General features: G+C 40.1%; 1 protein-coding gene across 4 annotated transcripts in view; it reads right to left on the bottom strand.

The window, feature by feature from the left end:
* Nucleotides 1–15,713, bottom strand: part of METAP1D (methionyl aminopeptidase type 1D, mitochondrial) — a 93,607-nt gene that overhangs the window by 55,367 nt on the left and 22,527 nt on the right. The window lies entirely within an intron of this gene.

Below are 15,713 nucleotides of genomic sequence, written 5' to 3'. Positions count from 1 at the left end.
GCAACTCTTTGTAACCTGTGCAAGAGAAGTGAGGCTCAATTTTCACATGCAATAACCTGCACATTGGTGGAAGAAAAGAACAACACAGGGAGTGCCTCAGGCAGAAGCTTAAACTGATTGGACATAGAAGGAAGCACAAGAGCTCTTGAAATTAAAGAAAAGCAAATTTACCCTGTTGACAGATGTTGGTAACATCAAAGCAATGAAACAACTTTTTTTTTCTTGAAAGTTAGCTACTATAATCTCATTATCTGCATATCAAATAGCTTTATCTATACCTTAGATGTGTGTGTGTATGTGTGTGTGTTTGTAAGATTTATAAGAAGAGTCTGGCGTAAGCAGGCTTATTTAAACAACAAGGCATTCACATGGTCATGTCTGCACACCCGTGCTGGTCACGCCATCCATAGCCTTTAAGTTCTAGGGGTTAACTACTTTGGCAGCCAAATAAAACACTGTGTGAGCTGTGCAATTACAGACACAGTCAAAGGGCAGGCTCTATTTTGAAATCTATTTGCACAGACAAGGTCTTCCAATTTAACTTGCAGGAAACAAGCTGGTAAAGAAAGTCTCCTTTTCTCCAGATGCTTTGCACTCTTCTCTGTGGCCGGAAATCATGCTATGGACAGACTCTTACAAGAAATGTTTAGCCCCCAAGGAAGATAATTCTGCATTTCTCTTCCCCCTCCCCCTCCCTGAGGACTGATCCAGCAGGCAAGAACCCTCCCAACCTATCCTACGTCTCTCATGCATCTGTATTAAGGAAAAAATTATTCAAAATCCTTAAAACCACTTTCATGCCTTCAGTTTCTTAATTTAACAGAAGATATGCACAGAACTTCTAAAACATCTCCGAAGTCATCAGTTGTTGAGTGGGAGGCCATTGGGCAAAATGCCAATCACATCTTTGCCTTACAAATAGCTGTTCCCATAGACTTGGGGGGGGGGGCGGGGGGGATTAAGCCATGTCCTTGTCACTAATAATGGCTGCGTATTTGCTTAATTTTTCCCTTGGCTCCTCTACATCAGAAGTCCCCAACCCCTGGTTTGTGAACCAGCATCAGGCTACGGCATGCCTAAAACAGGGCCGCGCAAGCAAGTCCCATCCACAGGATACAGGCAGCACATGAAATCAAGCCCCCTCCAGTCTGCGGAAAAGCCTCTCTTCACGGAATGGGTCCCTGGTGCCCCAGAGGTTAGGGGCCACTGCTCTACATTATAGGCACATTGACCAATTTTCATGGAAAAAATAAAGGACAATCTTGAAAAAGGGGCAAATCTGAAAGAGGAAAAGAAACATATGATTGAATGGATAAACCATTCAATTAAGTAAACCTAAAGGGCAGCTTTCTAGTATAAAGGACTGTCCTTTATAATAAGGAATGTATGGTCACTGTAATTATAGCTGTCCAGCAGGAAATAATTCAAGGCATCTCTCCCATTTTCCCACGTTGTTTGCCCACATTGGTGAATTGGGAGCCATTAAGGAGAAGGAGGAGGGCTTTGACCCTTAAGACCATAGAAGCAGATCTCCCCTGTAGGGATGTACACTGTGGCAGATATTTTAGGAGCATTGGTGTCTTGATCTTTTTTTTTTCCATAAAGATGCTGCCATGGGATGATTCAGAGTATGGGTGGCAATTTGAGCAGGGTGAACAGGGCCAAGAGTAGCACTGAGCATGCTGGATGCCAGTGAGGCAGACATTACTCCCTATATCTGGTGTTAACATCTAGGTAAAAATAAAAGTAAAGCACAGCATAATTGAAGATATGCAGAGAACATCACAATTAGCTGCATGATTTCCAAGAGCAATAACCAACCAAATCAACTAAACCTTTGGGGTTTCAGAAGCAAAAAGGAGGCCTTAATGCCTAAAATGGGGGGGGGGGAGATAGCCCAAATCAGGGTGGGGGAAATAATTCAGTTTTTGAATTCTTTATTTTTCTTCAAAAGGAAATACCCCATCTCACAATCCCAAATATTTGGGACCTCCCAGCCCTGGCGTTGGGGTTTTGAGACCCACCAGTGAATCCCCGAGGTTATGATAAAAAAGTCATCTTCCCAGTGTCCATAAAGCTAATATTAGACCCTTCATTAATTCTTGAATTACTGCCAGAATTACTGCCTACTATTTCCAAAGCTATAAAATTGTGCCAAAGCTCACATACTAGGTATTTATTCAACTGGAGGAAAGATGGGCAAGTGATATGAATCTGTGCAACCTATTGGACAAGGGTTGCCCTGACACAGATGGTGCCATTCAAATTGGCTGGGACAGGAGAAGACTTCCAAACACCCATCCCTAATCAGGAAGAAACTTCTTCATTGGGATTTCCAAGGTCAAGGAAGTTTGTGGAACCCTTTCAACTGTATACATACGTATCTCCTCCTCCCTAAAAGAGCTTGGAATTCAGGACAAAAGGAGGAGGAGTCAAGAACATGGATTAAGTTAGGCCAGATTATGCTAGTCAATAGCAAATCCATCCTAAATGAGTCAAAAATGCCAGAAGTCTCCTCTCTTGTAGATCAGAACAAAAATAGACACTGGCCCGAGGGGCATATTACTATTTTGATATAGTGTCTGTGCTGATTAAAAGGGCTCGGCTATCAAAAAGAAGTCTTAATTTCACTCTTGCACTCTTACTATGTGCCCACATTATCCTAGATCAGTGATGGCAAAACTTTTAGACACTGCGTGCCCAAACTGCTTGTGTACACATGCCCAGACTGAAAGATGTGCATGTGCGCATGAATGTGAGTACACATGGACATGCACACAAACATGCACATGCACATATATGTGCATGCACAAGCACTGATGTGCACGCATGCGCAGCAGAGACCCCAAAACTAGCTGGCTGGCGAGAGGCAGGGCATCCCAACACCTTACAAGAGGTAAGATCTTTTTCTTTCATGAGTGTCTGTTTCATCGTTTGCAGGGAAACAGAAGCTCACAAAAGAAACGCCATGGAGATCTCACCTGGGGCAATGGCGCATGTGCCAGCAGAGAGGAATCTGTGTGCCACCTCTGGCACGTGTGCTATAGGTTCGCCATCACGGTCCTAGATACTGCTCCTTTCAGAGAACTAGGAAAAGCTATGAAAATACACCTTCCATCCATATCCAATATTACCTATAATTGTCCCATCAAGAAGCAAGGCACAGGCTGAAGAATCTGCATACCAAAGAACGAGCTACAGGTAGCCTTCGACTTATGACAACTTTTTAAATGGCCATTCAAAGTTATGATAGCACTGAAAAAAGTGACCTACAATTGGTCCTTGCATTTATGGCCAAGTTCAAAATTGGGCACTTGGCAACTGGTATGTATTTATGATGGTTGCAATGTTTCGGGGTCACTTAACTGCCACGCATGACCTTCCCAGGTGGCTTCTGATAAGCAAAGTGGATGGCAGAAACTGGATTCGCTTAATGATGACAACAAAAAAAGACCATAAAATTAGGTGTGACTCACTTAATAACTAATCACTTAGTGACAGAGGTTCTGGTCCCAACCGTGGTAATGAGTCAAAGTCTACCTGTTCTTCCATTTTCAGTTCTGTGGAACTGCTAGCTAGCGTGTCATTAAATGGAAGCAAACAATTTGGTAATTTCTAATTAGCATACCCTGGTTACGGCTTTTTCTTATTTTTAAATTAAGTGAAGCAGTAGCTTAGCAAAGTATTGGATTAAAAAGAACAGAATGATAAGAAAACAACACAAATGTAAACATTGGGATAAACAGAAAATCAATTTGGGAGGTATTTATATAAATGTATTTCATATCTGAGGAAGATTTACAATTATTTTAACCATCTATCAGGCATTTCTACCAGGAAAAACACCTGTTGAGAGAAGCCAAGAAGCTAATCATCTGGTAACTATTTTATTGATAACATTAAAACAATGGAGATTAGATCTGAATAAACCATTCATTTTGAAAGGTTTGTAATTTTTTCAACCAGGGTTATGTCACATACTTTTAAATAAATTGAACTAAAGAAGAGACGGTTTCATTTTCTACCATTATTTGCAAGAATAAATATGGCAGCTACCAAGCTGAATTAATTTCTCCCCGTGAAACAATTCACCTTGAGAACAAGGTAACTTCCACTCCGGAAACACTTTTAGTTTCACTGTAAAATAAAATGCTTCTCTTCATTCAAGAAAACTTAAAAATCAAGATTTGACGATATCAAAACATAAATTACATAGGTGATGTATATTTGATAGCTCTAGAAAATGGGTTATATAGTCTTGCTTGGATAGCTGCCAGAAGGTTCTTGTTTTGCTTCTCTCGAGTCAGATAAACGAGATTGCATAGCCTACTTAGCCACAAATTCCGAATACAGGCTTCATAATACACACAGCATATAATGCAATGTATACATTTTATTCTATACAGGCCAAATAATACACTATACAGGGGTGGGGAACTGTGGCTCTTTTGCGACTTGTGGACTTCAACTCCCAGAATTCCAGAACCAACATAGCTGCCTCAGGAATTCTGGGAGTTGAAGTCCACAAGTCGCAAAAGAGCCACAGTTCCCCACCCCTGCACTATAACCTTTCTGCTGTTTTCCACCATCATAATGGCCATTTTGGCTAGGCAGAATAAATGTAATTTAATAGAAATGGAATCAAAAGTAATGGCGCACAACCATGGTTCCCCAAAAAGTAATTTGGAATACATATGCAAAGTAGCCGTTTTATTATACTACTCCATTACCCACTAATTATTAATCCAGAGGTCAATAGTTTGAACCAGATGGATAATGCATTTTAAAGTAAATTATTTAAAATGCAAGTAAAAGTGGGGGGGGGAAATGGACCAGCCTAGGTTTATTTTCATATCAATTGAAAGGGTTTGTCAAATCTAGCATTATTCAATGTATTAATGCATAACTAGAAGGATTCTCAAGCAAAATTGTTTTAAAGTCTAGGACAACCTTCTTCAGACTGATGTCTCCAAATATGTGGAATGGCCATTTTCACTGATGATAAGAGGCAATCTTACATGCTTGGGGGCTGTCAGATTGAGAAGATTAGGAGGAGTGTGGCTGTTTGATATGTGGTGAACAAAGGATTATTATCTATTACTATTGTATCCTTGTACTTGATCCTGGACATTGATAGTTTCTTGATGGTTCTCTGGAATGTGAAGTCATTTCAACACAATGCAGTCTCTGATAAGCATTACAGTGGGAAATTTGAGAAGTAAAGTTCTATTACATTTGTAGAGCATGGCAACATGGAAAATGGGCAAGACACCATCTTATTTCTTCAAATATTTTACTAAGGCTTCTGGAATAGACAGATTAACTGCAGTCAAATATTGGGCAAAAAATAAGTATGAAAATGCATTTCTCTAGCACTGAGTGCATCGACATGAATGCCATTCTGATCCCTTCCTTCCAGGTGATTGTACGGTCTGGCAAAGCCAAAGGATGATAGAGAAGATGCAGGAGCATAGGTCTTGAGATCTCAGAGTCAGACCAATACGCCTCCTTGCACCAGTCTAAGCATGCAATGTATTTCTGCTCCTGTAACACATGTGGCAGTCATGCTTCTGGCTGACCACCCACGGTGTATAATAGACTACTAATCTTATCTAGCGGTAGTTTTATGACCAAACTGAGGAAGCTATCAAAGTTTAATTCAGAACTTATTAGACTCCACAACAGCCTCAAATTGAACAAGGATTCTTCAGATCCTCTTCTCAGCGAACAAATATTTTTGTTAATTTCTTCAAAAGTCGCGGAGTTACACTTACCTACGAAATTTCCTTTGTCTTTATGTAGTAACTACATGTCACCTTGACATTTCCAGTAGTGATACAGCTTATTTTAATTTCCTCACTCCATTGTTTATCATTCTTCAGAAAGCATGGTGTCTGAGAACGTTGGGTTTTGGGGTTGGGGTTTTTGGTTTTTTTTTTGCAATTCCCTCTGCTGTGCAGGAAAAAAAATAGGAAGGCCGAAAATTTGGAACATGCTAGAGAATCCAACTCCTATGTAAATGTAAATATATATCTGTATGTATATTTATCTTAATTATGTGCCCTCTAGATGTGTTGAGCATGCAATCCCGCATTTCCAGCTAAGACATAAGAGTGATGGGGGTTGGGTTCTGGAACTACACATCTGGAGAGCACTGGGTTGGGGAAGGCTGCTGAACAGGAAGGATGACAGCCTAAGGGTCTTCTACTCCAATAATAACAACATTCAAGTAATCGTGCCTGGGTCATGACAAATTATGACCCTTCCCCCAGAGTCCCCTCAGGAAATTGGCTTGGAGTCGCTCTTTATCAATGGCAATTGATACTGTGCAACTTTAACAAACCTGGAAGACAGAAGACGTCTCGTTTTACACTCTTAAAAACAAATTCAGAAATCTCTCCCCCCCCCCCCCTGATGATTGCACTAGCAGTTGTTCAGAATTTGGTGGTTTGTTTTTAGAGAAGACAGTAAGATTAGTTAAATTAATGCTTCATTAAACATAATACTCTAGCAGCCGGCGAGGAGAATAACCATAGCAGAGCTTTATGAGCCTCTATCATTCATGCATTCACCAAAGGGAATCCATTGTCTATTAATAAAACCATGACTAGATGTGAAGGGCTTTCTATTTTTAAAAACTGAGATTCTTAACATTTTTTGGAAAAAAAAACGCCACTGGTATTTCTTTGATGAAAGACATATATCTTTACTCTCAGCATAGCAAAAAGAGTCGTAAGAAAGCAACAATATCCGTTGCCCTGCCAAGATTACATAAATAGCAAATTTTAGTCTTGTGCAGAATAAGGCAGCAGGGCTGATTAATGAAACACTGGGTCCAAAGGCTGGACAGAGCATTTAAAAAAAAAAAAGCTTCACACATGGTTATTACCAAGGGAATAAAGGCTCAAACAAGCCAACGGCATCTGGCAAATTTCAACTTTTAAAAACCTAGTTAAAAAGAGCCTATTAAACTGCCAGCACTTCACTTAAAATGAGGAAACCTTAACATGTTTGTGAGAAAGTACAGATTGTTCCTATATTTAATGCATTAAAGGATTTAAAATCCATCCGACATGGCAGGAAGTAAAAAAATTCCACTGTCACTATTACAAAACTCATAAACCCCTCTGTCAATTGTAATAGGGAACCACTGCTCATCAGGTCTAATATTTAGATTTTTAAATTATGTACACAACACAACCCTCCTAATGAACTGGTGTTAAAGTAAATAATGGTTAGAGGTTTGGGACCCTAATTGCCTATTGGGAACATATTAATGCATATTTGCAGATCTCCATACAATTTATGTAGAAAAATTCCTATTATCTATTGTAAAAGTGAAAGCAACCAAAAGAATTACAACTATAAAAACTATTTCTGTATGTAACATTACACTTGTAGTCCAGCATACTAATACATACGTGTGTGTATGCTTTTTACGGGGGTAATTCCTTCAATGCCATTGTTTTAAGATTAATTCGTACTACTGTACTCTCCTAAAACACCTTTAATGAATATATTATTTCCTTTACAAAAAAACACGGAGGAAGAAAACTGTAAGTGGGTGCTACAGATATAGGTGAATATTTTTTTGACTTTCCACATCCAAGTGATTGTTAGCATTCTTGCACCAAATAAAGCACAATACTAACTTCAATACACCCGGGCAACTGCAATAACAGTTGTTCAAATCTGAAAGGAAGCTTTTAATAAAATGCTGTTTGTTTGGAAATGACATCTAGCAGTGAGTGTTTCCTCCTCTGTGTCAGGTTTGGTTAATTACCTGCATTATCTTGGTTTATAAGCAGCAGTTGAAGCATCAAAAAACACTGTTTTATACATTATGGGGTTAACCTCCTATCGAGAAAGAATTTACAAATGCAACTTACAGACATAAATTCTTCAGCATGTCCATGAAAAGGTGTATATTTTAGATAACTTTGATTCCACCATAAAATTAAAGTATTCCCCTCCTTCCCCAAATTTAAACAAAGTCATTTACATGTCATTTGGAGTGCGCAAACTCACAGGGCCATGGGTGGGCAGAGATGTGGTGGGTGAAACCAACCAGCTATCTGACATTTTTAAGATGCAGATGGAGTTTGAAAATATATTTTTGTATCACAAATCACATATTGTGCAAGGGAAATGTACCAGGCAAAAGTCCAATAGGGACCAACGTTTGTTGCCTTTATTGTCAGTGTTTGTTTTCATGTCATAACACCATTAAAGTGTTTCATTTTTGGATATCTAGAAATATTTATCCATACGTGTGTGGCATTTGATTAGATGAATACATTTAACAGACAGGGTTACAAACCTGCTTGAAGCAGGAAAAAAAATCAAATAATACACTTTTTTGTTACAGCTATACATTTTTCTTTCTTTATTGCATAAAACGAATCCATGTTGATCAAAAATTGTGGTGCAGGTAAAATTGTTTACTTTTTCAGCACTATCAACATGCATCATTTCTGATAGATAAAGAGCAAGCACTCCATAAAAATTGCTCAATCACTGTCAATCATACAAGGTAAAATATACATAAACTCAAGCACGGGAAGGGAACTATATTAGATGCAAACTGAACACAAGGTCCCCAATATAACATACGAGAAACAAATAATTATAAATCACTTACGCATCTTACAAAACTATCAAAAGGTGGGTAATCACCAAATCCTACAGAATAAGTTCAGCATCCTTAAGGTTACATATGTTTTAAAATGCTGCAAATTATGTCTTTCTTTATAACATTCTTGGGTTTTATCTTAAAGTCTCTGACTGTTTTCTTTGTTTCCTAACTGCTGCTGAAAATGATTTTCCCCCATCTCAATTATTGATAGTTTGCCTTTTAAAATTAAAGATAAACTGTGAAAAAAAATCAATGTTTTATTCTCACAAATTAATATTAATAAATTAAAGTGGAACACAAAATGGCATATAAAATATTAACCTCAAAATGTTGGTGTCAGCCTCTGTTTTGCTATTTGCTTTCAGCTGCCATTGAAATGGGGAGGGGGGGCTGGTATTTGGGAGGGGAAGTTTAAGTACAGGAGAGATTGTAAATAGGGAGTTTTGGTCCCACCGTCTATTGCGCATGCTGGAGATTAGTGCTTGGTGTCGGTCAAGGCCAACCATCCTGCATACCAACCTGATGATGCTCCTTGAAAATGGAACTCACATGACACCTAAGGGATTTGCAGATTGGACACTGGGATGAGGGTTACCAGGAGGAGGGGGTTTGGTCACATTGATATGTATGATTTCGCGTGCTTTTGCCTCAGATCTTGCTTTGCTTAGCTGCTATCTTTTCATAACCAATAAAAGTACTCTTAATTCTGCAAAATGGAGTTAAGAGGTTTCTTTCTTGGTTGCTAAGGGAGGCCGGCTTGACATTTGGTTTATCACAAATGGATTTTCATCACAAGGAATTTTTACAAAAAGCAGGAGAAAGAAAAGCTAAGCGACTTATTTCTCTGGAGACACATGTGAGATTGTGCTGTGAATTATCCATTGTAACTAAATTAATAATAGTATTTTTAGCATATAGCCCTTCTTAATGCTGACAGTAAACATGGTTGAGTAATATTTTATACTATTATTAGTGCTAAATGCTATATAATTATTTCATAATTTAAAATGTACTTGTATAGTTCACTGGCCCGAAAGCTTAGGATTTAATGTTTGGTGTGTATTTCATTTTTCAGCTGAACACTGGATATCATCCAATGTTAAATGGGTCAAGAGTATTTTCTTATTAACATTAATCATTCGAACAGTTAATGTAAAAAAAAAGTGTTGAAAAGATGAAAGTTGTTTTTAAAACCACTCGCATGTACTACTTCCAAATCCTAGGCAAATTAAAAAAGGAAGTGTTTGTATTTACACTTGAGGGACTATATTTCCACTATGATGGGTAGGATCAATGGATTGTCAGCACAGATGCACACACACACACACACACAGGTCCACTGTTTGTTTTTCTCAAAGGAAACTTGCCTCAGTGACAAAATAGATAACAGACATTTATTGGTAGGAATTCAGGTTGTGACTGAAGAAAATAAGATGAGGCTGAGTGGTTCCCAGAAAGCATCAAGTTGCAGCTTCCATTCTCAAACGAAGAGACTGTCATGTGCAAGGCCAATTTTTACACATAGCAAATTGTCAGGACATTGTAATCTGTAAATAAATATTAGTGTGCAGAAGTGAATGTCTTCTGAGCATGGACTGAGCATGCAGTGATCATGCAAATAAAGGCAGCCTTGAAAACAAATTTAGAAGCATCCAGCTCTCACAGACTGACTCTTTCAGTCCTGGCCTGTTGCTATCTCTAATTCAGACATTGCAAGATTTCCTCTTGGTATCCAAGGAACTCACATATTTCAATCCAGTTAGTAGGCTTTGTTCAAAACCCTGCAGTCTTGCTTTTCTCCTTACAACCATACAAACAGCAATGCACTTTCCCCCTCCTTTAGAATAGAATAGAGCTGGATGGGACCTTAGTGGTCTTCTAGTCCAACCCCCTGCTCATGCAGGAGACCCTATACCATTTCAAACAAGAGGCTGTCCAGTTTCCTTAAAAACCTCAAGTGATGAAGCGCCCACGATTTCTGAAGGCAAGCTGTCCCGTTGGTTGTTCTCACTGTTAGGAAGTTTCTCCTTAATTCCAGGTTGCTTTCAACCATTGCTTCTTGTTCTGCCCTCTGGTGCTTTGGAAAATAGTTTGACTCCCTCTTCTTTGTGGCAGCCCCTCAAATATTAGAATACTGCTATCATGTCTCCCCTAGATCTTCTTTTCTGTAGGCTAGAGAAAAATCCTTCAACTGTTCTTCATATGTTTTATTCTCCAGGCCTTTTTATCATCTTAGTTGGTCTTCTCTGAACTTTTTTCAAAGTCTCAACATCTTTTTTGTAGGGTGGTGACCAAAATTAGTTGCAGTATTCCAGGTATGGTTCTTACTAAGGTTTTATAAAGGGGTAAAAAACACTTCACGTGATTTTGATTCTATGCCTCTGTTTATACAACCAAGGATTGTAGTAGCTTTTTTGGCGGCGGCTGCACCCTGCTGGCTCATATTCAAGTGATCATCCAGTAGGACTTCAAGGTCCCTCTCACAGTTACTGTTTTTGAGCCTAATCTATACTTTGGTTTTTCCTTCTAAATGCCTACATTTTCCTCCCTCACATTACCATCTTTATTATCTAGTGCATTAATTTGCACATTCTTTCTTCTTTGTTTTCAGGATTGGCTGAAAGACACACATTTCACAGCTCGGTACAAATTTCATTTCACAACAGAGGTCATTGATTACGTTAATTTCACCAATGACCTACTGGAACTACTTAATTCAGAGAGACATACATACCATTTCACCAGCTCTATACTACGCAGTTACTGCGTAGTCTACTTCACACCTAATCATTTAATGTGTTAGACCAGAATATATATAGTTTCTGCTTAACATAATGTGTGAGCTCAACCATTGTTATTGGTAAATCGTCCTTTATATTTTTATATTTTGTATGAACCAGGCCTCCAGAGAGGTGTTCAGCCAAGGGCCATGCTGTGTCATAACCTGTTTGCCTGCTTCACCTGCCACTGCCTTCTCCAACCTTTCTCAACCTAGTCTATGTAGGTATGTTGGATTTCATCATCTATCGGTTATGCCAAATGAAGATAGGAGAGTTGTGAGGGGCCCCATGCAGGAAAAGAGTAATTTACTTTGACTGGCAGCAATTCTCCAGAGCCCCGGGCTAAGATCTTTGCTATCATCTGTTTCTTGATCCCCTGACTTGGAGAAGTTAGGAACTGAACTTGAGGAACTGAACACCTCTGTACATAAAGCATATCCTGTAATATTGAACTATGGGCTATTCCTGCATTAACTGAGGCCAAAAAAAAGAGAAAGATAGATATATGCTATCTTCCAAATATCTGAAAGTTACTCCCTGCCCTGGGGACGGGACGAGCAGAGAACTGTGTACCTCAACCCACGTGAAATATAGCACAAGGATCTTGCTACATTATCTCACCCATCATGTTTTTCCCCCCCTTACTCTGAAGCAGCCTCGAAACTCCACATAGAGTCATAAAAAATAAATTGCATCAAATCACTGGGTGCAATGGCATGGAATGATGACATTTGATCGCAACCCCCGCTAGGTTAACTGGTGATGAAGGAGCTGTTGAAGGACACTTGCCTGGGTAGAAATGAGAGAGGAATAGAAGACCCTACATCTCTATAAAAGCACACAAAGGATTCTGATGGGAGATTTCACACAATTGCTAACGCTGAAAAGCCGCCATGGGATATTGTTTTGGCAGAGAAGCGATTGGGCTGACCTGATCTCGTTATTTTGCAGTCATGCAACAAACCCGTTAAACTAGTCCAAACCTGATCAGACGTGTCACCCCCTGGTGACATTTCACTTTTTTGATTAAGATGGCAAACTTGCCACTTTAACCCAAGCTGGCTGAAAGGTCTTTGTTAAACAGTAACGGGTATAAGTGGAAGGCTGGTTTCTTTTTCCATGGAGTCACCTGGAATGACAAAACTTACTAGAGTTGCGGAATTACAAAAAAAAAAAAAAAAAAAAAGATAAATATTTACCTTGCCAATATTTTCTTGGAGTCCATTGGACTTTTATAGTCAAAAAAGAAGGCCAGAGACGCCATTGTATCCAAATTATCATATCTTTGCAATATTTCAGGAGCCATAGTTTCCTAACCACCCCAAATACAACTCTTTCAGAGACCTGCAGCAACCTGCCTTCTCACCTGCTGCCTAAGCATAAATTTCCATTTAGCAACAGGTACCCAGGGATCAAGTTACCCCATGCCTATACCCCAGAACCTGGGGATGGCCTGTTCCTATTCAACACCAGGAAAAAGAGAAAGGACTTCTAAGCTCTGATGAAGGTAGTCCTCGATTTGCGACCACAACTGAGCCCAAAATTTCTGTTGCTATGTGAAACATTTAAGTGGATTTTGCCTCATTTTCCGACCTTCCTTGCCACAATTGTTAAGTGAATCGCGGCGGTTGTTAAGTTAGCGACACGGGGGTTCAGGGGATCTGGTTTCCCCATTGTTAGAAGGTTGCAGAAGCTGATCACATGACCCCGAGGCACTGCAACCGTCATAAATACGAGTCAGTTGCCATGCATCTGAATTTTGATCATGTGGCCATGGGGATGCTGCAAGGATCGCAAGTGTGAAACATGGTCGCAAGTCACTTTTTTCAGGGGCGTTGTAACTTTGAACGGTCACAGAATGAACTGTTGTAAGTCAAGTACTGTACTGTTCTTTTTTTTAAAAGATTTTTTTTTAATTTTAATTAAACGAAAACACACACAAAAAAGAATTATTCTTCAATACATCTTGTAGAAAGCATGTCAATTGGTTACAAATAACTTTCGTGCATTTCTTCCACAGTCATTACTTGTCCATATTAGATTATACCCTTTAAATCAAAAATCTTTGTATATCTTACTATCAATGTACCACAATTCTCAATTGACTACAATTATTTGAACGTGCTTTTGCCTCAAATTATTCATACTTAAAAACACAACCACATAATGGCATTCGTTAGCTATTTCAAAAAACCTCCAATAACATTACACTTTTATGACATATTCTGAGTAAAGGTCGATTAATAAAGTTTCTAAGCCATTCCCCGCCCCCCTGAACTGTTGTAAGTCAAGTACTGTACTGTTCTAAATGCCTCTTCTCTTTAAGAAAAGAAGAGAGGCAAGGATAGGATAGGGATGGCAAACCTTTTTGGCATCGTGTGCCCAAAAAAGAATGTGTGTGTGTACATGTGCATGCGCTGGAGCACCGGAAACTTGAAGACCAGCCAACTGGCACATATATGCCTGTTTTTTAGCTGTTTTGGGCCATTTTGGGGGCTGTTTTAGGCCATTTTTGGCCCATAAAAAGGCCCATAAAACTGCCTATTTTGTGGCTATTTTCAGGCCATTTTCTGTTGCCCACAGACCAGCTGGCTGGCATGCGTGTGCCTGTTTTTGGAGTGTTTTTCAGGGTGTTTTGTGGGCCATTTTTCAGGCCGTTTTCTGGTGCGCCAGTGCCCATGAAGGCCGGCATGCCGGAAACCAGAAGAGCAGCTGGCAATGGCGTGCGTGCCCATAGAGAGGGCTCTGCGTGCCACCTTTGGCACGCGTGCCATAGGTTCGCCATCATGGGGGATAGGATAACCAGTGTGGAGAAAGTCTGGTTAGATTTATCTGTGTAGACAGTCAGCTCTGAAATTAGCACCTGAAGATTACCACAATACATATGCACATCTACATTGTAAATTTGTTTTGAGAGCAAGCAGCAAGCTTCTAAGTGCCAGGGCACAAGGATCAGAAGAAGAACCCAGTGACTAAACAATGGGATGGGCAAAGAACAGGTGTCCACAACTCGGACTTCGAAGAGAGAAAAAAAAACCAGCTGGTGTTTTGCTGCCATGTATTGTAACAGCCACGGAAAGTGGCTTAGATAACTTCATCAGCTCCAATCTCTTTAATCAGCAGGTAGGCAATTAATCATCCATCCAACAGGCTTCTCCGAGGGCCCTATTTCGTGACTCCTTTTTATTCAAAACAGATGTATTAAAAATAAAGTTAAAGTGCTTGGATTGCAGCACCAACAAGCATGCATTTAATATGCTGCTCTGCATTACCTGTCCTCCACCGATTAAGTCCATCTTCTGTGTTAGAGAAAGAGACTGAGGCATACTTCAGGGAAAATCTATTACCACTCAGTACAAACAATATGGAACTAATTTTCATAGGGAAGAAACCAGTGAGAAAAAGTCCGAGAGGCAATTTGTTCCTGCCAAAGAATGAACTTTCATAGCAGAGTAACGATCAAGGCGGTTTTTGTGTTTGTTGAAGCTCACAGAACCTTTCCTTAGGTTCTGCATCTTTTGTTTTGCATATTTCCAGCAGAGCACACTGCATATTGTTTGTGTAGTTGTCACTGGCCAGTGTTGATCAGTCTGGAACATCATGCTAGACTAGGCACACTTTTGTCCTAGTTACCCCAAAAGCCCTTCATAGGGCCTGCTTTTCTCCAACAGTTTTAGTCTTCTCAACAAAAGTAGGCAAAGTGGGTGCATTTTGAGTCCCTTCAAATAAACAATTTGTCTATCAGGCCCTTCTCCATCACAACAAGACCTGCATGCTCCTCACCCTGATAATATTTTGAAAATCCTTGAAAATATGTCCGTTCTGTCAGGCTCGGCAATAGTTTCTGAGACCCTTATTGCAGGGGTCCCCAACCCCTGGCCTGAAGCGCTCTACCAGGCTGCAGCCCGTTCGAAGCCGAGTTGTGAAAGTGGTAGGTGAGTATGCGTGCGCGTGCACTAAGCTGCATTTGTGAAAGTGACGTGCAAGCAAGACCATCCTTCCCCCACCCCCTTCACTATCGCTGGTCCACCAAGCCGGAAAAATTGGAAAGATAGTTGCCCTATACCAGTGATAGCGAACCTATGGCACGCGTGCCACAAGTGGCACACGGAGCCATTTGTCAGGGCACGCGAGGCGCTGCCTTGTCAGCTGGCCAGAGCGCATGTGCGAGCTGGCCAGCTGAGTTCACCCTTTTCAAAAGCCATTTTTCGCCCTCCCCAGACTCCAGAGGCTTTATAGGAGCCTGGGGAGGGTGAAATGAGCTTCCGTGAAGCCTCCGGAGTGCAAAAACCGGCCCT

The sequence above is a fragment of the Natrix helvetica genome, assembly GCF_964273705.1.
Source record: "Natrix helvetica genome assembly, chromosome: 1".
NCBI classification, from domain to species: domain Eukaryota; kingdom Metazoa; phylum Chordata; class Lepidosauria; order Squamata; family Natricidae; genus Natrix; species Natrix helvetica.
The sequence above is the reverse complement of the archived record's forward strand: the minus strand, read 5'-3'. Positions and strand labels throughout refer to the sequence as shown.